The 22752-nt window shown below is 46.7% G+C and overlaps 1 long non-coding RNA gene across 1 annotated transcript in view; it reads right to left on the minus strand.

The window, feature by feature from the left end:
• Positions 1-1208: 1208 nt before the first annotated feature.
• Positions 1209-22752, minus strand: part of LOC109499806 — a 57364-nt gene continuing 35820 nt past the window's right edge. Inside the window, exons 3-4 of the long non-coding RNA XR_006597888.1 lie at positions 19039-19279; positions 1209-1583 (exon numbers count right to left, since the gene is read on the minus strand). This is a non-coding gene — a long non-coding RNA (uncharacterized LOC109499806). The remainder of the gene's footprint in view (positions 1584-19038; positions 19280-22752) is intronic.

Below are 22752 nucleotides of genomic sequence, written 5' to 3' on the forward strand. Positions count from 1 at the left end.
TAGTTGGGTGCTCATCTCTGCTAGCTGATCCATTGATTGACTAGCACAGATCAGTAAAAAAAAAAAAAAAAAAACAGGGGGCTTCTTTTGTGCAACGGCCACGCATGGCAGTCTGCAAAGACAGAGGACCTCACCGAAGTGCAGAACTTACTCCAGTTATTAATGAGTCTTTGTAGAACCTTGCCTATCTTAGGAAGCATTTTTTAAAAACTTTTTTGTCTATTTTTGAGAGAGATAGATAGAGAGACAATAAGCAGGGGAGGGGCAGAGAAAGAGGAAGACACAGAATCTGAAGCAGGCTCCAGGCTCTGAGCTGTCAGCACAGAGCCCGACGTGGGGCTTGAACTCATAAACTGCGAGATCATGACCTTAGCCAGAGTCAGACGCTTAACCGACCAAGCCACCAAGGTGCCCCTCTTAGAAAGCTTTTTAACTTCAAACAGGAAGCCCAAAGAGGGATAGGCTGGAAAATGTGGCTCCAATTAGATCTAGATACCCAGTAGTCCAGCACCATAGTTTTGAATGGTGAACTTGTGGCTGGTCCCGTATATAGGGGGGCATGGCTAGCTACTTACACAATATGTTGAGTTTCTCAAGCACTTGTAAGTCCCTCATTCCTCCCCAGCCAATCAACCAACCCCTGTGTCGTCAAGTGTTACAGAAAAAAAAACACTGCGATGGGTTCTAGTCACCACACTAAGATATGTGATTTCGAGAAAATCCGTTGGTGTCAATGAGTATCAGCTGCTTTGTCTGTAAAGCTAGGAATTAGTTCTCATCCAGTTCTGGCATTCTACAATCCGTAACTTACTGAGGTCTGTAACAGAGCAGTGGCTCCCAACCTTGGCTTGCACGTTACAAATAGTTTTGAGAATTTTATTTTTTATTTTTGAGAGAGAGAGATAGAGAGAAGGGGGGCGCAAGTGACCAAGGGGCAGAGAGAGAGAAAGAGAATCCTACAAGGGAGAGAGGGAGAGAGAGCAGAGACAGAGAAAGAGAGGGAGAGAGAGAGAGAGAAGCGGGGCTCACCCGAAGTGGGACTTGAGCTCACCCAATGTGGGACTCAAACTCATGAACCAGGAGATCATGACCAGAGCCAAAGTCAGATGCTTAATGTCTGAGCCACCCAGGGCCCAGTTTTGAGAGCTTGAAAAATGACCTTGACACATGGGCTGCAACCCAGATCAATGAAATAAGAATTTCTGTGATAAGGCTCAGGCATCAATATATTTAACTCTGTCCCTGTGATTCTGATTTTCAGCCGAGGGTGAGAACCATTATCCTATTTCATTTTTCAGTCTTCTAGAAGGGCAAGCTGAACAGGGTGAACAATGAGCCCTGGAAAAGCATACCTCCCAGGGACCCCATCAGTAGCCAGTGTGGCCCCGTAGCCAACGGCATCTGCCATGCGCAGTTCACTCACTGCATTAGAAATCATTGTCTTCTATGGATGCTCCCAGTGCTATCTGGCAGTCCGCATATTCTAGGGCAAACTTCCGGAATTAGGGGATTACTGCTGTGGGTGCTGAATTCTTGCTGCAAATGGTTTAGATGCAACCTTTTCAGCCAAAGGACATTTTTCCCTATTGAGAGAAGAGAAAACTTCAAGTTACTCCACGCACTGCAGAATGAACTAGAAACAAGTGGCACCCAAGGGATAATTTAATCGTTTCCCTTCTCTTATGTAATAATGCATATTTTTGTTCAATTACATGAATCATCGGATTCGTCCTAAGATCAGAATGCATTGAAAAGCAGGAGGAAATATATCTATGGCAATTAGATGCTTTTTAAAAGAAAAAAGAAATCATAATCAGTTGAGCTTTCTATGGTTCAACAGCACTAACCAGCATTTATGTCACTTTCAATGATAGGTTGGTCTGTTTCATCGAACCTTTTTTTTCCTGGGGGAATGAAACGGCTATATAATTTCGTGATTCACCTCCATACCTCCTGCCACATAACCTCATGTTCCACGCGAGCCTGCCTCCTACGTGCAAGGGCTCGCCCTTCACCTTTAGTTGTTTGTTCCTTCTTGTCTCTGCTTTGTGAGCTCTGGTGCCCTTTCAAAGTAACAAGACAGAAATAACTTGGCTTGAAGTTTCAGGAAGTTAACTTGTCCCCCTGAAGCTCCATTCATTTAAAGCCTTTGAAAAATGTATCTGACAGGATTAAAACACATGACATAAAGGAAGCCCACGAAAAGAGGAGCCCTCTTCATTCCTCTCTTTTCCTTTGAGGCTTAAAACAATCAAATATTGTAGTGGTCAAAGAAAAGCAAACATGTCCGTTAACCAAAGAGAGCATCATTAATTTTCTTCAGAGAGGCTCAGACCCAGGCAATATATTTTCCAGGGTGTGGAGAGAGGTCCCCGGCTGTGAAAGGGGCGCTTAGGCCTATTTTATATGGCTTCAAACCCAGCGTTTCCTCACTTCAGGGTAGGATGTGCTTCTGTGGGAAGGCTCAAAACCGATCTCTTCTATAAAACCTTTCCTATAAGTGATTTCCCATATTAAGTTGGATTTTGCCTTCTCTTAATTAATCACACTGTCTGATAACACCAGATTCCATTCCCCATGGCAACCCAGTGATCATTATTTCTCTGAGGTCTTACAACCATTGCTTTCAGGTTCCCTGAACCCATCTGGGAGTTTTAAGGAGCCTGTATTTGTCAGGATTTTATAGGACAGATAGATATAGGTGGATATCTGATATATACACATATACATACACAGAGAGAGACTTTAAAGAACTGGCTCATGTAATTATAAGTACCATCAAGTCCAAAATTTGTAGGGCAGACCAACAGACTGGAATTCAGTGAGTTGAACTTGCAGTCTTGAGCCCAAAGTATGAAAACTCAGGTAGGCTTTCTATATTTCAGTCTGGAGGCAGAATTCCTTCGTTTTGAGGGAAATCTCAGTCTTTAATCTAAAGGCCTTCAACTGACTGAACAAGGCCCAGCTACATTATGGCATGCAATTGCTTTATTTAAAGTCTATTGATGGTACAAGCTAATTGCATTTTTTTAAATGTTTGTTTATTTTTGAGAGAGGGAGAGAATGAGCAAAGGGAGGAGCAGAGGTGGGGGGTACAGAGGGTCTGAAGCGGGCTCTGAGCTGACAGCAGCAAGCCTGATGTGGGGGCTCGATCTTGAAAGATCATGAGATCTTGACCTGGGCTGAAGTCGGAAGCTTAACTGACTGAGCCACCCAGGTGCCCCACATCTTTTAAAAATGCCTCCAAAGCCACACCTAGACCATCGTTGGACCAAATAATTGGGCACCATCGCCTAGCCAAGTTGACATATGAAATTAACCATCATAGAACTACAGGTGGTCGTTCTCAGGAAATACGTTAGCATCTCCTTTGCTTCCCCTTCCACTCTCTTCCTTCCTCAGCCAGGGGCTCTTTATGTAGTCACATGACCAAGCAGCCTCATATTCCTCCAAAATTATTGATGATATCCCGTGGCAGCACCCCATCACTGAAACTGTACGTACAGCAAGGCTGAGCTGCCTGAGTGGGGGAAAGGTCTGGGGTACAAGGGCATATAGGAAACTGCACCCTCAAGTAGTATTTCAAAGATCATCTGCCACCATTACATTTTGTGTTCATCAGTACTGTTTGAGCTGAACCGGCTCTTTTCCTCCCCAGTGATAGAAAGTTCCCTTGGGGCACCTGGGGGGCTCAGTCAGTTAAGTGTCTAACTCTTGGTTTTTGCTCCGGTCATGATCTCATGATTCCACGGGTGTGAGCTCTACGCTTGACAGTGTGGAGCCTGCTTGGGATTCTCTGTCTCCCTCACTCTCTGCCCCTCCCCCATTCGTATCATCTGTTCCTCTTTAAAAAAATAAACTCAAAAGAAAGGAAAGTTCCCTTTACTCTTGTTGTGAATTCTTCACCACCCACTTACCCTTAAACATTTGTGTACCCTGAGTTCTGCTCTCCACCCGCACCTCAGTAAAGTTGGTCCTTGGAGATTTCTAGACGGCACATTATTTGTCAGATTCTGCTGGGACCGCCCTGTCATTGGCCTGCAGCTGCCTGTGGGGCTCTTCCTGCATGTTCTTCTTTTGTTCTTTGTGCGATCCTCTATTTGTAGGGGAATCATCTTTATCTGACATCCTAAGAACAGTATTCTCCAAAAATTTCCTTTAGCCGTGTTCTCTTCTCTGCCACCAACTCCTTAACAATCTTCTCTACCTTCAAAATTCATGGCCTTGATAAAGAAGATTCCAACATGTGTATCTGTAGCTCCAGAGTCTCTTGCAAACTCTAGACTCATAACCTTTCCCCATATTCAGGACCTCTCGACCTAGCTGTCCCTCCGGCACCTAAATTTTATTATATCCAGAAGTCATTGTCTATCTCCTTGCCAAACAAACAAGACAAAACAAAACAAAACAAAACAGTGTGTATGTGTGTGTTCCTGGTACTGATCTCTCTACAAATGTGCCATTAATTTCCAAGTACTTGGGTTTCAACTTGAAGTTGAGTGGTATTTTCTGACCATTGTTATGCCCTGCCCCCCACAGCCACTTCATTTCCAAACACTATTTATACCAACAAAACATGTCTCACAGTCTCTGAAACTGTGTCCTCCCTTTATGTTCTCATGGCCGCCATCTTGGTGAAGGTCTCCTTTTCACTCACCCCCTCCCTTGCAAGAGCCACCTCACTGCCGTCCCTCCACCAGCAACTGAGCCTCTCCATGTCCCTAAGCACACTTCGGTTTCTCGTTCTCCATGCTTTCGCTTGGGCTCTCTCCTTTGCAGCCCTCTTTCCAAAAGTTACCCTGGAATCCAGAGATTTTGTTCGCCATCTTGGCATTTTACCATATTGCCTTGAAGTATCTTGTGTACCTCTCGTTTTCTATTATGGCTTAATCTGTATTATGGCTCTACCCCTGTAGAGGTAAAGAGTTTACAATCTGGAAGGGAAAATAAGCTACATCCACCAGTATAAAGTGTTGCTCATAGAAGGCACTTCATTGATATTTGTGGAAGGAAGGAATACGTGTTCACGTTGTACCTCCTCCAGAATTTAAAGTAAAGGTGAGGACTTTGCCTTCTCCGCCTCTATTCCCTCTACTCTCTGAGCTCAGAGTGGTGTGGGACACAGAAATCTCAGTAAACCTCAGTCACTGGAGGATCTCATGGACTTAAAAAGACCTGGAATACATCCCTGCCTTAAGCCCAAAAGAATACCTTAACTAGTGATAGCAAACTGATGGGCCACAGGCTGACTACAGGCCAGATTGCAATATACTGATTGCAAATATATTTTGATTATCCTCCTATGGTTTTAAATATTAAAAATATTTTTTTAACGTTTATTTATTTTTGAGAGACAGAGAGAGACAGGGCACGAGCAGGGGAGGAGCAGAGAGAGAGGGAGACACGGAATCCATGGCAGGCTCCAGGCTCTGAGCTGTGAGCACAGAGCCCAGTGGGGTCTCAAACTCATGACCCGTGAGATCATAACCTGAGCCAAAGTTGGACACTTAACCAACTAAGCCACCCACACACCCCAAGGTTTTACATATTTTTAAATTATTTCAGTAATTGTTTTAATAAATACATAATAAAGCCTTTAATAAATCAAAAGATTGCATATGGACACCTGGATATCTACCCTCTCTTGAAAAACAATGACATTTAGCAAGACTGGAACCATGTTCCCGCTGGACACCCATCGGCTGGAGCTGATTCGGTGCCTCCTTACCACGGGCTCAGACTCCACTTTGCCACAATTCCCTCTGACCCTCTTTAAAGTAAGAGCCTGGTCCCCATAGACTCAGCAACCCCTCATCTAAGCCATTTGGGACCATAATTTCCTTGTGTAGCCCACCCACTCGTCAGACTCTTCCTATGACAACATGTGAAACAGTATTCCAGACTTCACACTGACATCCCTCTCCAGGCTGACAAATGCAGACCCTCTTCCCAGGGGATCTGTGGGGCCATTCCCTGTGCCAAGCACTGCCTGTGACCTCATTCCGTTTCCTTCTGCCTTTCTTCTCTGCTTCAAGCGGAAGCAAGCCAAGACCCTACACAAAACCTAGCTTTCAACCTCGTTCTCCTTAGAGAACAAATGAGACCGATGATTGCCAACCCATCTCTAGTGTGAGTATCTTCCCAGAACAAACGCTTAGAGACACTTTTATGTGGCCTGGCGTCCTCTGGGATCACACGGAGAAATGAAGAGAAATGCCCAAGTTAAGAAAGGATTCAGCACCACTGTCCCAAGAGAGCTTTTAGATAAAACATGAACATTCCAGAAGCCTTTGGGGTATCTGGTTTATAAAACAGATATTTGGGGACCCCACGAATCTTCCAGATGATTAATTTAATCTACCCCTTTCCATCCAGTTACCTAATTTCCTATAGACTTAGCTTCTTACAGCTGAGCAAGACAGTGTGGTCTGTATATAGACTGAACTCCCTTGGCCCTTAGGCTTAGCAGAAATACTAATGATGGATTTGAAAAGGAAATTGCTGGGTGGGGCCCCAGCTCAGATGAGAAGTGAAACAGGGCGTTTCTTCAAGTGGAAGTTTGTGTTCAGTTCATGTGTCATCAAATTCCTTAAGTTTTACTGTAAATCGGAGTCATTCCCCACGGCCAGTCTTTTCTGAGAGAAAATTAATATGTGTGTGTGTATTGATAATTCTATATATATTTGGTTCATAGAATTAATATTAATTTAAGAAAATTAATATTTAATGTATATGATTACAATTTATAAATAATTTTATAAAAATTAATTGAGATCTATATTACAATTGCTTGTACATTGGTTAAGATTTGACTATGCTTTTCTTCTTCCAGAACTTCTGAGAAACACAATACAGATGCATCAGGAGTATGGTTCCTAGGTCATTTTTGTTTGCTTGTTTTTTAAGTTTATTTATTTATTTGGGGGGGTGGGTAGGGGCAGAGAGAGAGAGGGAGAGAGAGAGAATCCCAAGTTGGGCTAGAACCTGAGCTGAAATCAAGAGTACGACACTTAAGCCCCTGAACTGACTGAGCCACTCAGGCTCCCCCTAGGTTGTTTTTAATGCAAATAAGGGGCAAGATCCTGTTAGCTTTCCAGGTGCCTCAACTCTAAGGAAGCAGGGGCAAGAGTGCCTGGGTGGCTCAGTGAGTTAAGCATCCGACTCTTGGTCTCACCTCAGGTCTTGATCTCAGGCTCATGGGTTCAAGCCCTGCATTGGGCTCTGCACTGGGCATAAAGCCCCCTTTAAAAAAGAAGAAGAAGAAGCTGAGGCTTTTCTGGTGAACACTATCTCCTAAGCCTCCTTTGTGACTAGAAATGGACCTAATGCAGCTCTTGGATGAGTGTGTTAAGATGAGCAACATCGAGCCGTGCAGCTGAGCAGGTGTTGGAGGACCTAAGGGCTGATGATTCAACTCATCAGGGTCCCCAGCTCCTGCGTGCAGAAGGCAGCCCACACCCCGAGACCTTTCCCGTGACTGGGAGTCAGGGTCCTGGGCATGGGGTGTGGGCGGGCTCCAGTGGGCCTCGCAAAGTTCCTGCTCCTACGTGTGGTTACCAGAAGACTGTAATGACCATAATAAAAAATAACACGAGCATGCACAGTTCTGGGCCTCTGAGGTGCTGAGAGTACTTCTCAGCTGGGGCTCCTAGCGTCAGAGACAAATGAGCTAAGTGCTTACCTTAGGGGGGTTTCTCAGCACTCGGACCCCCGTCTCCCAAGGCGACCACTCCCCACGCATTCACTATGTGCTTTCTGTTCTTCCTGGCTGGGAAGTCATAGCTCCGGCCATTACTCCCTCCCTGACCCTCTGACAGCCCAGGGGTCCCGAACTGGCAGCCAAGGAGCTGGATCCTGCCTGCAGGATGGCCCTGTTCACCCAGCGACGTATTTTGCTGGCTCTGAGCACCTGACTCTATGCCTCCTGGGCCCCCCTCCCGCCTCTCCCTCATGGGCTTGTTGGCTGCGGGCTCACCATCCTACCAAATGACTTTACTCTTGTTGATGGCATAGCATCTGGCTCTTCTCAGTCTTTCCCAACAGTGTGTACTTTGTTTCTTGCCTGCTGGAAACAGTGAGCTCCTTAAAAACATGGGCTTTGGGGATTTTCACACAGGGTGTTCTCAAGGGGAATTCTAACAGGACCATGGAGAAGATGGGTTGGGTGGGAAGAGAGGAAAACAGTGGTGAAGGACCAGTTAATTCATTTCCCTAATGTCCACCAAGACATGCAAAAGAGATTCCCGTCACCCAGTCCACAGGTAGGATCCTGAGGACCACAGACTGTGATGAAATCAACCACAGATTATTTATAGTAGAGCCTGGATCAGAGCCTAGATGCCCAACTCAGAAATATATATATTTCTTCTATCTGGATAAAGGGAGAAAACAAAGACAATTAAAACTCCCCTTTCTGGGAACCCTCTCGCACTGTTGGTGGGAATGCAAACTGGTGCAGCCACTCTGGAAAACACGATGGAGTTTCCTCAAAAAATTAACCTACCCTATGACCCAGCAATAGCACTACTAGGAATCTATCCAAAGGATACAGGAGTGCTCAGTCCAAGAGGCATATGTATCCCAATGTTTATAGCAGCGCTATCAACAACAGCAAATTCTGGAAAGAGCCCAAATGTCCATCAGCTGATGAATGATTAAAGAAGATGTTGTGTATATATATGCATATACACACAACGGAATACTACTTGGCAATGAAAAAGAATGAAATCTTGCCATTTGCAGCAACGTGGATGGAACTGGAGGGTATTATGCTAAGTGAAATAAGTCAGATGGATATCATACATTTTCACTCATATGTGGAATGTGACAAAACTTAACAGAAGACCATGGGAGAAGGGAAAGGAAAAAAAACAGTTACAAACAGAGGGAGACATACTGTAAGAGACTCTTAAATATAGAGAAGAAACTGAGGGTTGATGGCAGGGAAGGTGGCAGAGGGGTGAGGAAAATGGGTAATGGGCATTGAGGAGGGCACTTGTTGGGATGGACACTGGGTGTTGTACGTAAGTGATGAGTCATAGGAATCTACTCCCACAGCCCAGAGCACATGGCATACACCGTATGTTAGCTAACTTGACAATAAATTATATTTTTAAAAAATAATAAAATTAAAAATAAATAATAAACAAACAAACACTCCCCTTTCTGTAGGGAGCCCAGAAATAAACCTATGCATATATGTTCAATTAATCTACAACAAAGGAAGTGAGAATATACAATGGGGAAAGGATAGTCTCTTCAATAGACAGTATTGGGAAGGGGTACCTGGGTGTCTCAGTCAGTCAGGCTTTCGACTTCGGCTCAGGTCGTGATCTCACGGCTCATGAGTTCAAGCCCCACATCGGGCTGTCTGTTGTCAGCACAGAGTCTGCTTCAGATCCTCTGTACCCCTCTCTGCTCCTCCCCTGCTCATTCTCTCTCTGTCTCTCAAAAATACATATTTTTTAAAAAGTTAAAAATAAATAAATAAAAACAAATAAACAGTCTTGGGAAAACTGGATGGCAACATTCACAGGAATGAACCTGGACCACTTTCTTACACCACACACAAAAATAAACTCAAAATGGGTTAGAGACCTAAGTGTGAAACCTGAAACCATAAAACTACTAAAAGAAATCATAGGCAGTAATCTCTCTCTCTCTCTCTCTCTCTCTCTCTCTGTTTATTTATTTTTGAGAGAGAGTGTACAAGCCCCAGAGAGGCAGAAAGGGGGCGGACAGAGGATCTGAAGCAGGCTCCGCACTGACCGAATCGAGACCGATGCAGGGCTCGGACTCATGAACCGTGAGATCATGACCTGAGCTGAAGTCAGATGCTCAACCGACTGAGCCCCTGGGCGCCCCTCTTTCTTTTTTTGAGTACAGTTGACACACGATGTTACATTAGTCAGTGTACAATTTAGTGACCAGACAAGTTTCTGCCATCTGTCCCGTTACCTCGCCATTACAATACCATGGGCTGTATTCCTAATGCTCTGCTTCTTATACCCGTGAATTACTCATCTTACAACTGGAAGCCTGTATCTCCTGCTCCCCTTCACTTATTTTGCCCAGTCTCCCCTCCACCCCCCACTCCCCTCTGGGAACCATCAGTGTGTTCTCTGCATTTATAGGTCTGCTTCTGCTTTTTGTTTGTTCGTTCACTTCTTCAAGATTCCATTTATGAGTGGAATCATACAGTATTTGTCTTTCTCTGACTGACTTAGCGTAATCCCTCTAGTCTATCCATGGCAGCAGTCTCTGGGACATTGGCCTTAGCAACACTTTTCTAGACATGTCTCCTGTCACCAAGGGAAACCAAAGCAAAAACAAGCTATTGGGACTACACCAAAATAAAAATCTTTTGCAAACTGAAGGAAATCATCAACAAAACAAAAAGGCAGCTTACTGAATGGAAGAAGGCATTTGCAGATGTTATATCTGATAAGAGATTATTGCCCAAAATATGCCGAGAACTTATACAAATCAACACACACCAAAACAAACAATCTGATTTAAAAATGGGCAGATGGGCAGAGGACCTGAACGGATATTTTCCCAAAGAAGACATACAGGTGGCCAACAGACACATGAAAAAATGCTCATCACTCATCATCAGGAAATGCAAATCAAACCCACAATGTAATATCCATTACATTACCCTGTCAGAACGGCTAGTATCAAAAAGACGAGAAACTACAGGTGTTGGGGAGGATGCAGAGAAAGGGGAACCCTCATGCCCTGTTGGTGAGAATGCAAATTGGTGCAGCCACCGTGGAAACCAGCATGGAGTTTCCTCAAAAAATTAAAAATAGAAATGCCATAGAATCCAGTAATTCCATTAGTGGGAACTTACCCAAAGAAAACAAACAACACTAATTCGAAAAGATACACAAACCCCTAGGTTTATTGCAGTATTATTTACAAAAGCCAAGGCACGGAAGCAGCCCAAGTGTCCATAAGAGAGGAATGGATAAAGGAGAGGTGGTGTATACATACACCATGGAATATCAGTCAGCCATAAGAAAGGATGAAATCCTGCCATGTGCAACAACACGGATGGAGCTAGAGGCTATCACGCTAAGTGAAAGAACCCAGAGAAAGACGGATACCATATGACTTCACTTTACATGTGGAACCTAAAAATTGAAACAAATGAACAGCAAACGAAAGCAGAAACAGACCCATAAATACAGAGGACAAAGTGATGGCTGCCAGAGGAATGGTGGGTAGGGAGATGGGCAAAATGGGTGAAGGGGAGTGGAAGTTACGGGCTTCCGGTTATGGAAGGGATAAGTTGCAGGAATAAAAGGCACAGCCCAGGGAACGGAGTCAGTGGTATTGTAATAACATTGTATGGGGACAGATGGTGGCTACACTTGGAGTCAACATCGCATCACACACAGTGTCCGATCACTATGTCGTACCCTGGAAGCGAACAGAACCTCATGTGTCGACTATACTTCAATTAATAAAACAACTTTTTTCCGTCACTTGTGGTGGAAGCAAATGAGTGGCCAGCATTGGCCAAATGAAGCCACTTTGCTCAGCAGACCCCCGCTTTCTTTGTGTGCTTCCATTGCCCACCAGAAGGAACGGTCCAGAGGTTCCCGTGTGCCTCATTCAGTCCCCAGGCACTTACCCAGTGCCCCCGGGGTACTTCGACTGTGCTAAGCTTGCAGTTCAAAATTCCTCACAAACGAAGCCGACCTGGAGACAGTCTCAGCTGTGGGATGCGAGCCTGCCGCTCGGCAGAGGAAATCTGCTGTTTTCTACGTTGTTTTCACCGTTCTAGGAAAACTGTAAGACTGACAGAGTTACTCCCTCACATGGCCCGGCCCCCTAGTGAGTGGAGGTGGTTCAGGACAACAAATGATGACCACCAGAGCTTCCAGACAGCCCTGCTGGGCTCGTTGGCTGGGCTCGTTGAAATGCTGTCTAGTAAAATGAAGGCATATGGAGTTTCCTGAACTGAGTCCATACCAAAAGCAGGGGGAGAGGGGGATACGCGGGGAGCGCAGGCTCTGCGTCAGGAGTCGGGGGAGGTAAGCCACAGTGTGATTGTTTAGCCTCCCCCAGGCAGGACCAGAGCAGAACACGCTCGGTTGGGAAAACTCAATGCCCCTGGGGTAGTTTAAGGTCTCCAGCATCACCCTGATAGTGGAATGGAGCAGTCGGTGCCAAGACCTCACTCCTAGAAGCCAGGCCTCATTCCAGGCGAGGCCATGCTCGCAGAGAGCTGGCATCAGAATATCTACTCATTCTTCGAGCGGCATACCTTGGTGCCACAGGACCCAGTCAAGCCAGGGCATGGCGGGACGATGACCTGGGGCATCACCTGAACTCCAAAGGGTACGGCCCTGGGTTCCACAAAATCCCAGTCGTTGAAAGAACCTCGGACAGCTTCTCAATCCCCTAAGCAATCACTCTACTCCTACCCAGCTCACGACGTTCCATACTCTTCACCGTATCTACACTTGGGGTGACACGTTCTCTCTTACTGAGCCCCCGGAGGTAACAGAATGCCCCCAGCAACTTGATGAATTCCCAGTGATGGCCCAAGGGTCAAGGATTTGGATTCTGTTGAAATGCGTGGATCTCCAGGAGCCTCCATGGCGGCTGGCTGGCAGGGGGCAAGTTCGTTGAATTTAATTATCTGAATAAAGACTCCATTAACATGCCTCAAAACTCAGGACGATGTAAAAAGCGCCCATCAAAAAGTCTGACCCCCCTCTTCCCCACCATCACCCACAAGTAACTGTTTTATTAGTTCCTCAAGTACGGTAGCAAATTATACATACTGCTCTGCGTGTTGCTGGCAATCACTCTCCACCAGTTGACTGAGAACTTCCTCACTCATTTCTGCAACTATGAAGGGTCCACCTGCTTTCATCCCAGCTCATTTACCGGTCCTCTGTGAATGGTCCCTCAGATCGGGTTCAATCCTCACTACTACGAATTGGGCTGCAATGGAAAATCCTGTACACACGCCTGGTGATATGTGAGAAGGCAATCCCAGAAGCGAGAGAGCGGGATCCAAGAATCAGTGCATTCGTAATTTTTGAGGGACGCGACCCCACCGTCTTCCACACAGGTGGCCAGTTTGCTCCTCGCGAGCGTTGGAGCAGAGTGCCTGCTTGGCAGGGGAAACGTTTGAAGATGGATGGCTCTGTGGGTCAGGGGTAGCCCTGCAGACACCACGTGAGAGAGAGGCAGGAGGCAGCGGATGGTTTCATGCTGTCCGGAGCAGTATCCAGAAGAACCCCGGAGCGAATCTGAGAGATGCCAAATCCACTTGAGTTACTCTGGGTTTTAGAAAGGGCTCTAGAGCGTGATCGCCCTCTGGGAGACCTCTTGCAGAACAGAAATCCAACAAAGACCACAAACCCTTGGATAAAAGAACTAAAAAAATGATTTGATGCCCCCCCCCCCCCCCCACCCAGACAAGACCGGTTTTTGAGCTTATGGGATTTTCCGTGTCTGGGGCTGAAACCCTGGTGAACAGCTGGAGGGCAGTGGGGCCACAGTGTGGACAGTGCACACCTGGGGATCAGGATTCGTGTGTTCTAATCCCACCTCTGCCCTTCAGTGTCCCCTGCCTTTCTGTGACTTAAGTAGCTCTCCGAGCTTCGGGTCCCTCACCTGAGCAATGGATTCCATGCTCTGCGTCTAGGGAATCAGATAATGTGGATCCACGTCTCCCGGAAAACTGGAAAGCGCTCTTCAAATGTTGGGGTTAGTGCTACTGAAGGGCAATGTCCAATCAGAATGCTGAGAACTTTGCATCGGGCCAGGAAAAGGAATGAGAAACCCAGTCACATGGGTCCCTTGGGGGGCAACCTGGGTCGTCTGGAGAATACAGGTGCCAGCCTGTTGCACACGTTGCAGACGAGAGCTCCGATTCTAACCTCTCTGACTCCTTCGCCAACTCGTGGCCCTTGACAAGTTTATCACGGTCAAGAGAAGGACGTTCTATCTCTTCGGTGTCAGAGGTTTCCCTCTCCGCTACAGTAAGCGGGGAAGCAAAACCCAGCCCCCTCCACCGAAGGAACAGCCAACAGCTCTGAGCGCAGAGTCCTTCCGGATCGGCGAGGCAGTGGGGAAAATCTACCCATGAATATTCATTTGCTACTCATTTAGGAGCGTTCTGTGTGAAGACCCTTTGAAAGCTGCTGGGAATTGGCATAAAAGGGTTTGATTAATTCCTGAGTCAGCTGGCGCCTACCCCAGAACACACGCAATGGTTGTCATCGAGAGCTGGTTTACTAAAGAAAAAGTCTCTGCAGATGTGTGGGCTTTGCAACGCTACAGCTGCCCACTCTCCAGCAAGAATAAAACAGACTCTGGGGCTGGGCTGGGCCCTCGAGAATGAAGGCACAGAACCAAACACCAAATGCAACTTCAGCTCCCTCCGGGAACATCCTGCAGGTTTGCGTCCGAGATGTCACGTCTGAGCAGGGAGGCTCTCTCCTCTGAGATGTCACGTCTGAACAGGGAGGCTCTCTCCTCTCCGCTTCATCGGCGGCACTGTCCCCGACAGCATCAAGGAAGTGCTGGTAGGCACCTCCCAGGAGGGAATTCATTACACAGCTTGCCACCCAGCCCTGTCTCCCTGCCGTGGTGGCCTGCTTTTAGAAAGGAGTTTCTTGGGGCGCCTGGGTGGCTCAGTCGGTTGAGCGTCCGACTTCGGCTCAGGTTATGATCTCACCGTTCGTGGGTTTGAGCCCCGTGCTGGGCTCGGTGCTGACAGTGTAGATAGAGCCTGCTTTGGATCCTCTGTCTCTCTCTCTCTCTCTCTCTCTCTCTGCCCCTCCCCCGCTGGTTCTCTCCCCTGCCTTCAAGTAAATAAACATTTTAAAAAATGCATTTCTATTTTCTTAAAGACTCAACTATTTTATTTTTTATAAAGCTTATTTATTTGAGAGAGAGTGAGCAGCGGAGGGGCAGAGAGAGGGAGAGAGAAAGAACCCCAAGCAGGTTCTGCCCTGTCAGCACAGAGCCCAACACGGGGCTTGAAGGCACAGACATGAGATCATGGCCTGAGCCAAAGTCGAACACTTAACTGACTGAGCCACCCAGGCGCCCCGAACTTTTTCATTATTATTATATTTGTTATGCTCATCTGTGATCAGTGAGTATGGTTCGCTGAAAGCTCACATGACAGTCAGCAGTTTTTAGCAATACATTTTTTTTCTTTAATGAAGGCATGTACGCCCAGGTTTTTTAGACATAATGCTATCACTCAATAGACTACAGGATAGTATAAACATAACTTTTATATGCACTGGGAAACCAAAAAATTCATTTTGACTCTCTTTATTGAGATGTTTGCTTTACTGAGGCGGTCTGGAACCCAACCCACAGCGTCCCTGAGGCACGCCTATAATGATGCCAATGGTGTAGTACCAATACCACTAAAAATGATAACAGCGTTGACTGAGTACTATACTTCAGCTTCCATGTTTTCCTCAGTCATTTAACTACCCCAACAACCCTTGGAAGGAAGGTATAATTTTTATTGCCAATTTAGTGATGAGGCTCAGAGAGGCTAATTAATTTGCCTGCGGCCGCACAGCTAGGATATGATGAAGTGATCAGTAAATCTTCAAAAAGTTCCTGGCTTTGTGGAGAGAGAAACCCCTTTTAAAAATCTATTTTTCTGAAGCGCCTGGGTGGCTCGGTCAGTTAAACAACAGACTCTTGACTTTGGCTCAGGTCATGATCTCGTGGATCGTGGGTTCGAACCCCACGTCAGGCTCTGCCCTGACACTGCAGAGCTTGCTTGGGATTCTCTCTCTCCTTCTCTCTCTGCCCCTCCCCCTTTTTCTGTCTCTCAAAATAAATAAATAAACATTCTTTAAAAATCTGTTTTTCTGAGACGTCCTGTGCCATGCACACGAACTGTGTTTAGCTAGAACTCCACATGGGTTGTCTGGGGAACCTCTGAATTACTGTGGAAGAGATGCAAACTAAAACCAGAAAATGTGATGGGGGGTGGGTGGGACGGGGGGTCCCACCCAACTCATACAGACTGTCAGAGGTCCAACACGAGGCCACAAACCCTGACAACCTGCTACCCAGATACATCATTACCTGTTGCCCTTATTCATGGTTTCAGAACACTTTCATGTTTATACCACATGGCAAACCCCTCAAGAAAAAGGGGGGTGGGATAAACTTACATAGCTGACACTGTTAAAACCTCACCGACAATCATTTACCTGGCTGCCCCTTTTTAACAGGAACAGACCCCAAGTTTTGTTCACTCTCCCCAAAGGATTCCATGCACTTCAGGGATCGGTTAAAGCCTCCGGGGATTGGTTTAGGATGGACAAATGAACCAATGCTCGCCAATGAGACACAGAGGAAGGCTTTCAGAAGACTTCTGGAAATGTTTTCTTCAGCTCTTAAAATGGTGCGTGAGAGAGCAAGAGTACTTTTTTTCCTGCCTCTGCACGTTGTTGACTATATGTGAAGGCTGGAGCTGTGGCAGCCATATTGGCACCACGGGAACCAGACAAACCGGCATGCTGTAGATGGAAAGAATCTGAGTCTTTGCTGATACTGTTGAGTAGCTAAATTAACCGATCCTGCAGATGTCTTTCTGCCGGATTTCATAACAGATGAGATCCTGAGTCCCTTTATTGTTCAAGCTTTGATGCATTCTGCCATGAGTATTTGTACATGACATGCCACTGTGCTCGTTGCTGGCAATGTTCTCCAGATATGGAGGGAAGGGTGATGAGTACATTTTGCTACCATGCCACTGTCCATAGTCCACCCATGGTCTCCCCTTTCCCCTGGCTCTCCCTGCTGACTCCCTTTCTCTGGTTCCCGGTCCAGCCGTCAGACCCCGAGCACAAAGCGCAGACATCTGATCACCTGAGCCTGACTCCTCTCCAATGTCAAGTTGTGGGTTTCCTCAGAGCTTCAGATGACCTGTCCCTCGCTCTCTGGGTCAGTCAGTGGACACAGAGGTGGGGTGGCACTGGTGGCTGTGCTGAAAAAACTGTACGAATTTGAACCCAGCGCTGAGTAGGGAAAAGCTCAACGGTGAGGAATTCTCGAGGAAAAAGAAATCAGAGGCTATCAGTGTCTGTGCCAACAAACCCTGCTTGAGATGCAGGGACAGCAGTGTAAGGAATGTGAAGAGGCAGGACACACACAATCATAAAATTCATTTGTTTTGTAGAAGATACTATTTCCTGAGCGCTTACCGCATGAGGGGCAGCGCGCTACGTGATTTGGAGATGACGTCTCCTTTGCTCCTTACGACATCCTGTGATGTAGATATTTCAGTGTGTCTACTTCAGAGAGGAAAATCAAGATTATCTAAGTCTCCAAGCTCTGTGCTGCTGGTTAGTGGCAGAGCCAGGATTCAATCCAACTTCAGCTGACTCAAGAGCCCATGCACCACAAACTGCCGCAATGGATAGCTTCATTCATTCCTTTGTTCATTTACCAGTTTGTTTGTTTGTTTTTTTTTAATTTTAGGGAGAGAGAGAGTGAATGAGCAAGCAGAGGAGAGAAGCAGAGAGAGAGACAGAGGGAGAGAGAGAATCCCAAGCAGGCTCTGCACTGTCAGCACAGAGCCCAATGTGGGGCTTGAACCCGTGGTCCTGAGATCATGACCTGAGTTGAAGCCAAGAGTTGGAAGCTCAACCGGCTGAGCCACCCAGGCGCCCCTTCATTTACTGTTTCAATAAGAATTTACCGAGCACAAACACTGAGCCAGCCAGGACTTGTGTTCGACAGTGAAGGTATAAAAGACAAGTAAGACAGAGTCTCTGTCCTTATGGAGCTAACGGAACAGCCGTGACATGGCTGGGCCAACATCTCCATTTGTACCGCAGAAAGACCCCCAGGCATCATGGAGCACAAAAGGGGCAGAGACGCCATAGAAGGAGTCCTGGACGAGAGGAGATCTCCTTAGTTTTTTGGTTTCTTTTTAGAATCATTCAACATTCTCACAATGTTGAGAATGTTATACATTCTCAAAATACAAATCAAGACCACAATGAGATCCCACCTCACACCTGTCAGAATGGCTCACATTAACAACTCAGGCAACAACAGGTGTTGGCCAGGATGCGAAGAAAGAGGAACCCTTCTGCACGGCCGGCGGGAATGCAAGCTGGTGCAGCCGCTCTGGAAAACAGGATGGCGGTTCCTCAAAAAACTAAAAATAGAACTACCCTACGACCCAGCAATTGCACTACTAGGAATCTATCCAAAGGATAGAAACATGCTGATGCGAAGGGGCACGTGCACCCCAATGTTTATAGCAGCACTATCGATAATCGCGGAACTATGGAAAGAGCCCAAATGTCCATTGACTGATGGACGGATAAAGAAGATGTGGTATATATACACAATGGAATACCACCCGGCGATCAAAAAGAATGAAATCTTGCCATTTGCGACAACATGGATGGAGATCTCAGTTTTAAACAATAGTTGCGAGTAGCTAAGGGGCTGTGGGGGGAGCCACGTTGCAGAGGGGACAGAACAGCAAGGGCTCTGCTGGTCCCTCTCTCTCCCCGTGAGGTCTCAGGTCCCCTTCCTGTGATTTCTCCAGCACAGTACTCAGACTTCTTACGTGGGGTCTGGCTCTCCCTAGAGCAAGTGCCCCCAGGCAAGGGTCTTCAAAGACAGTTTCAAACAGACACGTCATTACGTTTGCCATATTCTCTTGGGTAAAGCAGTCACAGAGCCTGTCCAGATTCAACAGGAGGGGCCATACCCCCACGTCTCAATGGGAAAAGTATCAAAGAAATTGTGGCCAGCTGTAATCGACCTCAGTGGCTGCAGGAACTAAACATGCTAATACACATGAAACACTTAGAGCACTGCCAGCACGAAGCAAGCACTAGACCCACGTCTGTTGTTGTTGTTGCCACCACGTTGTCACCAGTGGTGCATTCAAGATCCACAAGGTCAGGGAAGCAGGACCTTTCACCCTTGACTGCCCACCTCCCTCCACGACCTTTCCAGATAAAGGGGTGGTCCCCATTACAAAGAGGAAGATGTAACACTCACCTGCTACCTCAACCTGGCACAACAACTCTGGCCAAGGCCAGCCCGCAGCCTGATGGGGCTCCTGAAGGAGATGTGCAGGGAAGGGAAAGGCTGTGCCCTTGTCTGGCACCTGCATCCAACACCACCTGGTTCACCCGTCTGCAGCCCTGACTCACAGGACAGAGGCTTGTGTGGAACACATCCAGCTGTGATGGCCTCCTTTGTAGAACGCTCTGCTCCACGGTTTCCGGGTAAATAAAGCCTACAAGGAAAAGAAAGATTGGGGTGCCTGGTGGCTCAGTCGGTTGAGTGTCTAGCTTCGGCTCAGGTCATGATCTCACAGTTCATGAGCTCAAGACCCGCATCGGGCTCTGTGCTGTCAGCACAGAAACCGCTTCAGTTTCTCCTTTCCTCTCTCTCTCTCTCTCTCTGCCCCTTCCTCTCTCTCTCTCTCTCTCTCTCTCTCTCTCTCTGTCTCAAAAATAAACAAACAGTTGGGGTGCCTGGGTGGTTCAGTCGGTTCAGCCTCCAACTTCGGCTCAGGTCATGATCTCACAATTTGTGAGTTTGAGCCCCACGTTGGACTCTCTGCTGACAGCTCAGAGGCTGGAGCCTGCTTCAGAATCTGTGTCTCCCTCTCTCTCTGCTCCTCCCCTGCCTGTTCTCTCTCTCTCTCTCTCTGTCTCTCTCTCTCTGTCTCAAAAACGAATGAATATTAAAATTTTTTTTTTAATTAATAAAAACAAAGGGTTAAAATAAAAGAAGGAAGATTGTACTTTCCAGCTGTGCCTCTTGTCCTTTATGGTAAATGTTTCCTATCCCTTCCTTCCCTCCCATCAAGATGAATGTATGCAGAGTCACGTACGCTTGCATTTACCCACTCACACATTGAACAAACACTTACTAAGCACCTACAGCGTATACAGAGCTGAACAAGACACACAAATCTTTCCGATATAAAGCTAATATTTTAATGGAGGGAGCCAGATAATAAACAAGTATGTAAGGAGGTAAACTTACTCAGCGGAGTAAGTGAAAGAAGTCAAGCGTGAATCCCAGGGTTCTGGCTTTGTCACCTGGGTGAATCATGAGGCCATTTGCCAAGAGGGGAAAGACATGGGATGTGGGAGGGCAGGGACAAGTCGGGAAAGTGAAAGAGGCCATTTGCCAAGAGGGGAAAGACATGGGATGTGGGAGGGCAGGGACAAGTTAGGAAAGTGAAAACCAGGAGGTCCATTGTGGGTGTGTTCCGTGTGAAATTCTGGTGGGATTATCAAGGGGAGACATTGACAAGGTCATTGGATGAGCGGGTCTGGAATATAGGAGAAAGGTCTGTGCTTGAGTTATATAAATCCAGGAACCATCAGCACACAGATAGTATTTAAATGTGCAGGACTAAATGAGATCACTTGGGAGCACGTACAGTTGACCTTGAACAACATGGGTTCGAACTGCTAAGTTGCTTATTGTTGGATTTTGGGGGGTGGGGAGGTAAATGCAGCACAGTACTGTGAATGCATTTTCTCTTCCTTATGATTTTCGTTAAATTTTTTTTAATGTTTTATTTGTTTTTGAGAGAGATACAGAGCATGAGTAGGGTAGGGGCAGAGCCTGCCGGAATCAGGTTCCAGGCTCTGAGCTGTCAGCACAGAGCCCAATGCTGGGTTTGAACTCACAAACTGTGAGATCATGACCTGAGCCAAAGTCAGACACTTAACCGACTGAACCTCCAGGCACCCCGCCACTATGATTTTCTTAATAACATTTTCTTTTCTCTAGCTTACTTTATTGTGGGAATATAGTATAGAATACATAGGACATACAAAATGTGTTAATTGACTGACTACGTTATTGGTAAGGCTTCCGGGCAACAGTAGGCTATTTGTAGTTAAGTAGTGGGGAGTCAAAAGTTATCCATGAATTTTTAACTGCATGCTGGGTGGGGGGGGGGATTTGGTGCCCTTAATCCCTACATTGTTCAAGGGCCAGGTGTAGACAGAGAAAAGGAGGAGGCTTTCATGCTAATTTCCCAACAAAACTGCCACTCTGTTCAAACTGGTTTACTTGGGTTCTAGGCAAATACAGGCTCTTCCACCCCCGGATATGTGTGTGCGTGTGTGTGCCCGTGTGTGTGCGCATGCACGTGTGTGCACCATTCCTTCTATCTGCAATGCTTCTGCTCACCCCTGAAGACTCATTCTTTAAAAATCAGCTTCAACATCACCTCCCCAGGAACATTTGCCTTATTAGCTCCATTGCAAATGCCAGCCCCTTGCATCCTATGATTTTCATTATCTGTTTACCATACATTTGGCATTTACAAAACATTGTCTTATGTTCTGTGTGTATATTACATTTCCCCTAAAGAGATGATAAACCCTTAGAAGGCAGCCTTCAAGTCTTTGGACTCCCAACACGGGGCAAGTTGCCCCAAAAAAGAGTTAAAACAAAGATCTGTCGATCGATGCCAACATCCGCTCATACTTTCTTTTGGTGTTTTTGTTCCAGTGGCTGGGAATTCATGTCAAACTCCTACGCGTGGTGAGACAGGGGCTCAGCAAGGGTGTCCCAATCAACCCCCTGAGAACGAGGGAGGCAGCAATTGTTCACTGCTTTAAAATACTTGTGGCAAATAAAGGGAATATGACTCAATCCATATTGAAAAGAACCAGATGAAAGTAGTTCCCCACAGAGGAAAACCAAAGAATTAAAATGAAAGCCTATGAACCACTTCAACTATTTCTGCATCTATCCCCGAATAATATTCCACCCAAGTGGAACACATCTCAGTGTGTTTGCACCCGTTTAACACTCCCTCCTCCTTTCCCAGCCTGGGTTCCACAACTCCCAGCTTAGCGTCATCCCAAAATGTTTGCAGGTGGTTGGACTGGATTCCCAAGCTCCAGATGGCTCAGTCAGCACTGGAGAATCTGGAGAGCTCCGCATTCTCGTGCTTTTCTGGTTGCACCACAAAAGACCTTCCCATCCAGCCTCCTCCCCAAACGACCCCTCAGTTTTCCACGTGTGCTTGACTTAACCTGAGTCCCAACGGTCTCCGGCTCTTCCCGAGGCCCTCCATCTGGCCTCTCCTTGCTCTTCTGCCCACAACAGGGTTCTCCAATGAGGCAAAGCACCCTCCAACCCCAAGAACACCCTCGGGTCTGTGAACTCCAATGGCCGTGACAATATTGAAGAGAAACCGAGCAGGTGTGATGCCGGTTTCCAAAGTTGACCTGCTGCTGGTTGAGTCATATCTGCCTGTCTTCCGGAGGTTGTATTACGTTTCCCTTCTGACTCATGTCACTTCAAAACTTGTAGAACTTGAATCTGCCAGGTGAACATGACCCTTCATTTTTTGCCTCTGGGTCTTCCAGCAGTAGCCGGCTCCCGGGGCTCAACCTATAGACACCATGCAGTGAACCCATCTGAGAACAGAATCCCTGGACCTACCATTTAAAGACTGCTGCATGGGGGCACCTGGGTGGCTCAGTTGGTTAAGCATTTAACTTCAGCTCAGGCCGTGATCTCGAGGCTCCTGAGTTCAAGCCCCATGTGGGGCTCTGTGCTGACAGCACAGAGCCTGCTTCAGATCCTCAATCCCTCTGTCTTTGCCTCTCTCGTTCTCTCTCTCAAATATAAACTTTAAAAAATTAATGGGGCACCTGGGTGAGTGTCCGACTTTGACTCAGGTCATGGGGGGCGCCTGGGTCTTGCGTTCGCAGGTTCGAGCCCCTG

Source organism: Felis catus, chromosome A1, assembly GCF_018350175.1.
Source record: "Felis catus isolate Fca126 chromosome A1, F.catus_Fca126_mat1.0, whole genome shotgun sequence".
Taxonomy (NCBI): Eukaryota; Metazoa; Chordata; class Mammalia; order Carnivora; family Felidae; genus Felis; species Felis catus.